We start from the raw sequence: 11,050 nt of genomic DNA, 5'->3' as shown, positions 1-11,050 counted from the left end.
AACCATGGCAAGCAAAAATAGACTGTAACTTGTCTATTGTTTTGTTCAGGATTGGCCTTTTGATCCATGTGCTTGACTTCAATCCACGTGCTTGACTTCGATCCACTTTGAGTGGCTATCATTCAGTACTAAGAAATTGTCATTTTTCTTCTAACAATAGTCTACATGAACTCTTTGAAATGGTCGACTTGACCTTGAACATGATTGCAAAGGAGTTTTAGGTGGCTTATTTCTACAGTTTTCACAGATAGTACATTTGCTAACCAATGATTCTAGGATACTGTCTGGACCAGGCCAATAAACAAAACCTCTTGCTAAGGATTTCATATTGACTATTCCTGTGTGTTCAGTACAGAGTTCTGCCCAAATCCTGGGCTGGACATTACACAGGCAGGAAACAGGAACCAGGTCTGGTGGAAACAGGAACCAGGTCTGGTTCTGGGTCAGAACCCCCCCTATCTCAGATGGGAAACTGATTCAGATTGCAATTTTCAAATGGATGAGCCCTTAATTGGTGTGGAGACGTGTTTCCTATCCACTTGGAGCCAGTGAGGCAGAGAATGGAGGTGAGTCGGATCAAGTGTGGAACTCATGTCAACTCCCACAGCAGCCATTACTGAGACTGCATTTTGAGTTGAGGGAGAGATGTGCCTTCCACAGCACCAGTGGGAAGCGAGATGTCACAGGGGAGCTGGAGGGCTGGCACTAGCGGCAGGCAGAGCCTCGCTTCATCGATGCCCACCTGGATCTAATGCTGGAGGCCGTGAGGGAGAGGAGAGAGGTCCTCTTCCCTGAGGGTGGTGGGAGGAGGCCACCTCGTTGTGCAGCAGGGCAACCCCTCTATTCAGTGTTAGCCTCTTCCTCCTCCTCTCTTACGTCCTGCTCCTCCCCTGGCGCTGTCTCCTTCCAGGACCCCTCTGTCCTCAAGGTCCACACCTCTCTGGAGGGCCATGTTAAGGAGGAACAGTAGACCACCACAATGACAGAGACCATTGCAGGAGGGTATTGGAGGAAAACACCTGACCAGTTGAGGCAGTGGAATCGCTTCTTCAGAAGCCTGATGTCCTGTTCAATGGTAGGCCTGCTGAGCAGGTGACATTGGTTGTATTGCCTTTGTCATGCAGGCCCCCACCTGCCAAGAGTGAGGCATATTAATTTTCCCTCATGAACAATGATTTTTAAACTGTTACTGGAGTAAAGAAAGAACTTGCTTTTTGAAAGAAAGCAACACCAGACCCTTGACTGGAAAGACATTTGCATATTTACAGACAGTGATTAAAAGGGACAAAATACTATTTTCTGACACATTCAATCCACAGTGGACTTTTGATTACCAGATTTTGAGGGTGGAGGAGCTCGCATTCCAGGTTGACTGCTAAGATGGCCGAATACACAAAAAGACGTGGTCACACTCCTCCTTGTCACATGACTAAGCTGCTGGGCAACCTGAGTTTTTTTATTTTGAACTGGCCACAGAGTTTTTGAAGACAGAAAGCAGTTTGCTCCTGGACTGGAAAGGCCTCTGGTGGCTGGCTTGCTGCAGCCTCTCCTGTCTGCTGTCATCTCTCTCACCAGCTTTGGAATCCATTGAAGATATATGAACCTCGAGAGAGAAAAGTCTCCTACAGTGAACAAGGTTTAAGAGGAATACTGGGCCCCAACGAAAAGCAAGATCTACAGCAAGCTCAAAGCACAGTAACAAAAACGCCTCTTCAGAGATTGCTTCAAACCTCTCCACTATTTTTCTTCTGCTCTCTTCTGTCTCTATTTGCATGTGTGTATCACATATGCATGCTAGCATGGGGCGCGGCAAGTATCCATAGGCATTAACCGAATTAGAGTTTTAATAAATTTCACTTTTCTTCTTTAAACCTAAGAAAGCCTGTTTGTGCTCGTTTCTTTGCCTTATAATTGAAAAGCGGTGAACCAGGATTCACCAAGGGAGAGCTCAAAACACAGTGTGTTCAAAACAAAACCCTGCTCCAATAAGACCAGGTGAGGGCTGAGAAAGACCTTTAGACACCTTTCTCACTTGGTCATAACACCTCTATGCCTCTGTCTGGGGCTCCTGTAGAGGGGTGAGTATCCATGTCTTCCAGGGATATCCCTTGTCCCCTAGGGTTCATCCACACACTTTGAAGGATGGAACGAAGACCTGAGACAGCCTGGACTGACAGATAGTGAAGGACTCATGGCAGCTGCCAAGAAAGCGAGCCCGCACATGGAGAAAGCTCTTATTGTGGCCGCAGAGCAGTTGGGTGTTGAGGGAGTGGAAGCTCTTCCTGTTGATGTATCTCACTGGACGGTCACTGGGTGCCTTGATGGCCACATTGATGATTCCCTGCACCTAGGGGAATCCTAGAGGCAAAACTCAATGCCTCTATGCCTGCGCAGGCCCACCTGCGTCAAAGTGGATGTAGTCCCCGCTTTCTGGAATATGGCATGCGTGACCTGCCTGATCACGTGATGAACCGCCGACAAATGCCACCTGGGTCCACAGAAGATCCTTGGAATGACCCGGTGCATAGAAATTCAGGGTAATGGTGACCTTGATGGCTGCAGGTCAGGGACTGCCAAGGGGAACGTGAGGCCTCAGGTCATTGTGGATCAGAGCACAAAGGTCCGAGATCATCTGCCTGGATAGGTGCAGCCTCCTACAGCACTGGTGCTCTGTTATTTGCAACTAGCTGACTCTTGGGCAGTAGACCTGATGTCTTGTCTTGTGTAGTGCCTTCTTCCCCTTGCAAACCCCCCACTGTGCTTCTCTGGCCTCCTGCTGATTAGGGGGTTGCATCTGCTGAAGCTCATCCTGTGTTTTGTCCGATGTCAGAGAAGCTTGTTCCCATCTGAACTCCCTCAGCTGGGCTTCGATCGTTCACCAGGTCTTCTCCTGCCAACCCTAGGTGCCCAAGTGATTCTGGTGGACTCATGTCCCTCTCTGGATTCCTGCCACTCACCTCTGAGAAAAAAAGTCTTTCAGCTGCAGCAATGGCTACTCTGTGGCACTTTTGAAGTAGCTGAGCTTAATATTGTGCCTCAGCAATATTTTAATCACCCTCTTCCCATAGCCGTCATGGTCCCCCGCAGTGTTCATGTCTTGTACACAGTGTCATGTTCCACACATGGCGTTCTCCCCATTCCCTAATTTTTAAAAGGCCAAATCACTGCTAACAAGCCTGTTAATGAGCTCCATAATGAGCTCAACAGGCAATTAATGAGAGGCATGAAAGGTTGCCATTCTCTACCTCCCGACATCCCTTTAAAAATGGCTTTGCATTCCAGAGGCAACGGGTCCCAGTGCTGACCTCCAAGAATGCAATCTTCAAATCGTGCTTGCCCCCGTACCCGCACTCAGCGGGCTTTCAAAATCCAACCACTCTATGACATCGCTTAATGCAGCCACTGTTCACATGACAACTCATTGCAATGATTGTGGAACAGTTTCAGTTTCTTTTATGTACTCTGGTCACATTCTGTCCATCCATTCAATGTCTGCTTGTAGACTCTTTTCAACACTCAGCAGCAACGCACCAAGGCTCCTGAGACAGCACCTTCCAAACCTGCGACCTCTACCACCTAGAAGGACAAGGGTAGCAGATGCATGAGAACACCACCACCTGCACTTGCCCCTCTAAGCCACACACCATCCTGACTTGGAACTATATCGCCACTGTCGCTGGGTCAAAGTCCTGGAACTCCCTTTTTAACAGCACTGTTGGCGTACTAACACCCCAAGAACTGCAGTGGTTCAAGAAGGCAGCTCACCACCACCTTCTGAAGGGCTATTAGGGATGGGCAATAATGTTGGCCTAGCCAGCAATGCCCACATCCCCTGAACAAATAAAAAAAAAATGCAGTCTTTGAGTTTCAGCTACAATTTCAGTTACAGTGATTGGAAAGTCATCATCTACTACTTCGACTGTGAAGATTGCACCTTTACATCCTACTTCTGGGTCCTTATGTGGCAAACGCGAATGTGCGTCAGTGATAGCTTTCGCTTTCGAACTGCGATATTTAATGTTGTATTCGTACTGTGAGAGAAGTACAGCCCACCGCTGTATCCTTGACGCCGCCCTTGTCGGTATTGCACACTTTGGTCCCAAAATAGCTATTGGGGATTTATAATATGTTTGGTGTGAAGTTTCTACCCAACAAAAACTGATGAAACCTTTTGATTCCAAAGATGATTCCAAGTGCTTCCTTTTCTATCTGCACATAGTTGTGTTCTCTCATGGTCAGGGTACGCAACGCGAATGCTATATGCTTCTCTTGACCATCATCCATGACATGACTGATCACTGCTCCAACTCCATAGTTTGAAGCGTTACATGCTACTTCAGATCACGATTTGTGTCGTAATGAATAAGCAGTACATCACTGATCAAACTACTCTTACATGCTCCACAATTATTTTGTGCTTCAGACCATTCCAATTTCACATTTTTCTTCAACAATTCACACCATTGCAAGTTCAGGTAGAAATTGATGGTAGTATTGGACCATGCCCAGAAAAGATCTAAGCTCAGACACATCTTTTGGCTCTGGGACATTGACTAAAGCCTCTATGTACACTTTCGCTGGCTGTTGTCCTTTTTCATTGATTTTTCAGGCCAAGGTACATTACCTTGGATTGCACAAAAACATACTTGTTCTTTTTCAATTTCACTTTGTGATCATTAAGTCTTTTTAACACTTCATCCAACACATGAAGATTCTCTGTTGCGGTCACGATCAATACATTGTCCTGATTGCACAAGCAATGTGCCACTCCTTGCAAAATCTTAACCATTGTAGCTTGTAAGAATTTTGGAGAAGACTTCACACCATAGGGCACCCTGTGTCGGAGTATAGCCCCATGTATGTGTTTATCGTGAGATACTGCTGACACTCTCAATCCACATTGAGCTGTGCATAAGCATGGGACAAATCCAACATCATGAATAGCTTGGATCCCATTAACTCAGCATACAAATCTTGAGAGGTTGGTACTAGATACTGCTTATCATCCACTGCCTGGCTGATTGTTACTTTGTAGTCTTATGGTTTTGTCTGACATGGGCACTACTACAATTGAGGTTGCTCAATCACGGTGATCAGTTTTCACGAGCACACTATTTCTCTCTAGCTTCTTTAGCTCCTCTTCAACCTGGGTTTTGAGAGCAAAAGGAACTGGCCTAGCCTTGAAATGCACTGGTTTTGCATCAGACCTGATTCGGATGTGCGCTTTCACACTGATTATGCCTTCATTGCTGTTCTCAAAAATGTTGCTGTAACTGGACAATAGCTGATCAAGTTTCTGGGTCTTCTCAACTTGGCAAACATGATTCCAGTCTAACTTCAGCTTGCAAAGCCAGTCTTTGCCCATTAACATTGTTTTGTTGACATATCTCGCTACAACAATGGGTAACTTGAGGGTCTTGTCCTTATATTGAACATGGCACTGCTTTTGTCCACATGTCTCTAACACCTCACCAGAGTAGGTTTTCAACTCAACTGTGCTCTCAGTTAGAGATATGTCACTGAATTTGCTCTCATATGTATCTCTACTCATAATGGAGCAATCTGCAGCTGTATCGATGTGCATGTTGATATACTGTTGATATACCAACACCTTTGTCCAAAAGTCTCTGTCATTTGAGTGATTGCTGGTGGCATAAATGCTGTACAGCCCTAGATCCTCTTCACTTAGGTTCTCTGGATGCATTTCAAGATTGTGAACTCCACACTTGTGATATTGCTGTTTTCCATTACCACCAGAATCAATTCCCTTTCCTGCTTTGGCTTGGCAAGCAGTTGCAACATGGCTTTTTTTTTGGCAATTAAAGCACTTGGCATTTCTGTACTGACATGCTTGTGCCATGTGGTTGCTCTTACTGTGGTAACAAGACACCGAATCGTGATCACCAGCACTCTTCTGACAAGGTCTCTTCACTTTAGACTTGGCAGAAGCCTTCTGACAGTGGACAGAAGCTGTACTAGTTGCTGGCATAGAATGAAATTCCCAAGCATTTATTTATTTAAAGATACAGCACTGAAACAGGCCCTTCGGCCCACCGAGTCTGTTCTGACCATCCAACACCCATTTATACTAATCCTACATTAATCCCATATTCCTACCACATCCCCACCTTCCCTCAATTCCCCTACCTATACTAGGGGCAATTTATAATGGCCAATTTACCTATCAAACTGCAAGTCTTTGGCTGTGGGAGGAAACCGGAGCACCCGGCGAAAACCCACGTGGTCACAGGGAGAACTTGTAAACTCCGCACAGGCAATACCCAGAATTGAACCCGGGTCGCTGGAGCTGCGAGGCTGTGGTGCTAACCACTGTGCTGCCTCCATAGAATGAGAAATATTACACGCTAGCTCAAGTGTAACATTTTGTGTGTTTCGTAACTTTGATTGGATTCTTTCATCCACCAATCCACACACACATCTGTCTCAAAATGCACTGTCTCGGATTGTGACAAAATTGCAATGTAGTGATAAATTCTTCAGTGCTACAATGTGCTCACGAATTATTTCACTACTTTTCTGATTTCTGGTTCCAAATTTGTAGCTTTTTTGTATCTCTAGTGACTTAGGGTTGAAATGTTCCTCCAGCTTGGTGATGATTATGTTGAATGGCACATCTATGCCTTGTTGGGAGCAAGAAGGTTTGTTAGTATGCGATACACTTCCAGACCAACTTCTGTTAGCAAAATTGCTTTCTTGTGCTCAAGAGTTGCTTAATTCTGAGTCTCGATTTCTTCACTTTCACCTTCAAGTTTCAAAATGTTATTAGCTCTGAAAAAATGTCCATTCTTTCAATAAATGAATGGAGTGGTTCTCAAGCCTTCTCATATGTTCCTAGCCTTCTGATGTATCCTGTGGGGCAGCCAAATTGTCCTGTTTCCAAATTCACAGTAACCCAGTAAATACCGGGGGTTGGCAATGTGTCCCTACACAGGCACCAATGTCCATGGTAAAAATTTTGGAGGTCCGTGGTAACTTTAAATGTCTTGCTCCAAGCCTCATAAAGAGAGCACGAGTGATTTTGATTTCTGTGCAGTTGGACTGAGGTTCCTAATGCTACCTGCCATTCAATTGCACATCTCGCTGTCTTTCTTCCTTCCTTTCCCTTCCAGCTGAGTCTCTGTGAACTGACATGTCCTGATCCAGATGTACAGCCTAAACATGTGCCGCCAATGCTTCAGACAATACGCCAAAGACATCGGCTTCATCAAGGTAAAGGAATGGCTCCCAGCCTGAGGATTGGAGCCTAGCATAGATCATGGAGCATGTCAGCGCGCTGCCCCGGGAGGCGGTGTGGGGGGTGGGGGACTGTAGGGCAGAAGCATCAGTGAGCACCGCTGGGCATCTACCGTCACTCAGCCGGAGGAACTGTGATGTCTCTGGCGCCAATTGGGCACCGTAAGCTTCCTTTTCAGATATGTAGGTGAGGAAATGGGATTATCCCGAAAACATCCAATCCAATACACATTGAAGACGAATTCTTTCCATGCAGTTCACACAGACTTAGCTCTTGAGGTATCTATTATTTTTGCAGTCAGCTCTGTTGACAAAAAGAATGCGATGAGCACTTTCCAGCCAGAGGCTGTCTCTTGGTGTGACCACTGTATAATTCAACAAATTTTAATATTGTTTTGGTTAAATTGTCGGCACTGTGGAAATGTGGTAACATTTTTTACTTGCTACTGAGGCTAAAGTTCTGCAGCAAAATGCATTTTAGTGGCCTGCAATGTTTAGGATGTCTGTCTTTAAAAAGATCTTGATCAAAAAACTTAATCTCATTTAAACGACATAAAACAAAAATATGTTCTTTAATGTGGCTGACAGTACATTTTCTTGGAGTTGAGTAGTGAATAATTTGTGCATAATGTTGCAATATAATTCATTAAAGCCTTTTTATTCTCTATGAAGTATTGTGTTGCTGAAGGTTTTGTGATCTTTTGCAGATTATTTTACATGACCTGTGAATAACTGACAAGTTAGCTGAGTGATTGACCATTTTTCCCTGTTGCGATTCAGCATGGATATCAATTGGCATTAGGTTGGCTATACACTTTATATACAGATTAAGTGCCCCCTTGTCCGTGGCTGAGTCAATAACTTTGTCAAATGTCCGTGGTGCAACGTGTTGGTGCCGATCCCTGGTAAACACTTTACTGTGGCTGTCCATAACAGCGATATCTAAAATCAGTGTAATTGGTGGTTGAAAATATTCAGTAACTCAAATGAACACTTTGAATCCAATGCACATTCGGACCTTGCAGCATCTCATTCACCTGAGGAGACAGTTTGAGGCTCAGGCTTCACACAGTCTAGCTAAACTTTTCACCATCTGAGCAGGTAGGTGACCAGGAGCTGGCTGATCCTGTTCACTGCAGTCCCGCTGCTGTTTGCTGCCTATATTTACAGACTTTTATCTCATTCTTGTTGCCATTTTCTGTAATATATTCGGGTTCGCACTGGCAGAGAAAAAGGACTCCAAGCATAGCCAGTTCAAGGAAATGTTTATTTACGTCATTATCTCATCACATCATTACCTCATCATGTCATTGTGTCATTAGCAGAATGTAGCAATACATGTTAACTTGTGAGGTGTAAATCACCATGTGAAAACCCAACTAATTGTCTAAGTGAACTCACCGAAGTCCAAGTATCTGCGCTGGTGCATAGCTGTAAGGCCTGTGATGTACATCCTTAGAAGGAATGAGGCCCTCTCAGGAATCATCTTCATGGATGTTCTGCAACCATTTGCTGTACACATGAAGGCCCTTGAAGACAAAAGGGATATGATTTAGTTGTGGCTAAGCCACACTCTTGACAATCACCATACTTAGTCTTCTCATAGTTCAGTCATTGATGAAATAAAGTCAGCATATATATCACCAGCTATATGTGAGTTCCATGTCTCTCCATCTCCTACTGAGAGGGACACAGATGTTCCACTTAACTCAAGGTATCATCATCTGCATCCATGAGCTGCAGTGTTTGTGGTGGCCCACCTCCAGTCCTGTCCCTCTCCCTTGCATTTTGCATATTCTTCTCCTACAAGGAGTGATAAACCAGACCTATGAGTGAGTGAAGGTGAAGTATTCACCTGATGAATGTAGTGCATTTGGTGAGGGTGACTATGAGACACATGCATCACATTGCACAAGGATTGGGGTGAGTGTCAACAGTGGATGGATAAATGGGAAGATGATAATGTGCATAGGAAGTGAAGGCTCAGTGCTGCTGAAAGTTGAGTGGATGTGTGGAATGATGTGATGGAGAACACTTATAAGACAGAGTGAAGCATGGGGTTTAAAGCAGAGGACATTGTTGAATCAGCAAATGTGCTCACTTTTCCTTACCTGGTCAGGTTATGTTGCATCCATGACCTGGGCACAACATTCCTGCTGCTCACCTCCTTAGTTACCTCCCACTATGCCTTCTTAGTGAAAGCAACGTGTTTCTTCTTCTCATTCCTCCACATAATTCCTCCTGATTGCAGCATTCCAGTGAGACGACTTTAAATCTGATGCTGCCCTTGCTCTATTTCCACCTTCCATCCTAAGCTTCTAATTTCCATTTGCGGTCTGTCCCTAATACATCTGAGATTGCATCATGCGGGTGCACATTATGCCCACAGTGCAGTTTGGTAACATGAAATTCAGAAGTCAAAATTAATTGGTACAATTGAGTTGAGATCGAGGTCTGACCCACTGAGTTAACTTCCAGGTTTCCCCAACAGAATTCCACCCCACTCTGTGAATGGAAGTTACCTTCAGATTAATATCAGGACCTTGATGTCTGTTTTTATGTTTAGTAGCATTCTATGATTGTATGAATTATGGTTAATGTCCTTTTCTCAGTCTTTTTGATAAAAACTGAAGTAAATTAAAGAGCAAGTGTGGCAAACTACAGTACCTATCTCTTAGATGTGTCTTCAGGATTCAGATGACAGCAATTCCTATTGAAAGGCACTTGGCGTATGAGAACTGTGTTCCATGTTGCTTGGTTAATTACATTCCATTGGAACCAAAACGTGATCTACATCCATAATACAAGCATGAAAAGTGCTGTAATGTGCCCATATACCATAATTTTTTAAGTCATAGATAATAGTGTTTCTGGCTTCCATAAGTTTCCCAATTACAGATCAAAGTTCATACAATTCAGTGAAAGCAAAAGCATGTCAGTATTTATGTACAGACAGGCTGAGGAACTCAACTCATCACTGGTCAGAAAAAATAGCGGCCATTGCTGTAAGTGCAATTCTGTTCATGTTATTGTTGGGGTGATGTTATATCTATTAGCACCCACCAAAATTGTCTTTTCTTAGTGATGCATGAATTCTCCAGAGGCAGAAACAGGTATCTTGTGCCAATCTAGCATTCTTGTGCAGCATGATGCCCTTAGTGTAGGTAGGTGGTAGGAGAATTGAGGGAAGGTGGGGATGTGGTAGGGAATATGGGATTAATGTAGGATTAGTATAAATGGGTGGTTGATGGTCGGCACAGACTCGGTGGGCCAAAGGGCCTGTTTCAGTGCTGTATCTCTCTATGACTCTATGAAATGTAGTGTTACTGACTCAGACAGCAGTTAGAGAAACACATTCAACCAATGCATAAATTGAAAGGGTTCAGTAAAAGAACAACTTTTCGAGGAAGTATGCTGAAAATTTAAAGAAAGTGTTTCTCCTGCACACGATGAAAGACAAAAGGTGACCTGAGGCAGCTCGATATAAGTAAAGAGAAATTAAAGCAGCATTTAAAGAATTTTAATTAGAAACTTCATTAACATCACAGAAATTAATTGCCTGTACGAAGAGAATTGAAGCAGCCAATTAAGTGAAAACAATGGAAAGCAAGGCCTGAAACTAAAATAGAAACATCAAGCAGAACTGGAGCTTTCTTTTTCCATTTAAAATTCTAGAGAAATTTATTTTATCTGATAAGTTCATCATTCAATGTTACATAAAAAAATAAAATAACCCTTTCTTAAAACCTAAGAAATCATGTTGTATCAGAACATCACAAGGTAGACACATATAAGT

This window comes from Heterodontus francisci, chromosome 16 (assembly GCF_036365525.1).
Source record: "Heterodontus francisci isolate sHetFra1 chromosome 16, sHetFra1.hap1, whole genome shotgun sequence".
Taxonomy (NCBI): Eukaryota; Metazoa; Chordata; class Chondrichthyes; order Heterodontiformes; family Heterodontidae; genus Heterodontus; species Heterodontus francisci.
The sequence above is the reverse complement of the archived record's forward strand: the minus strand, read 5'-3'. Positions refer to the sequence as shown.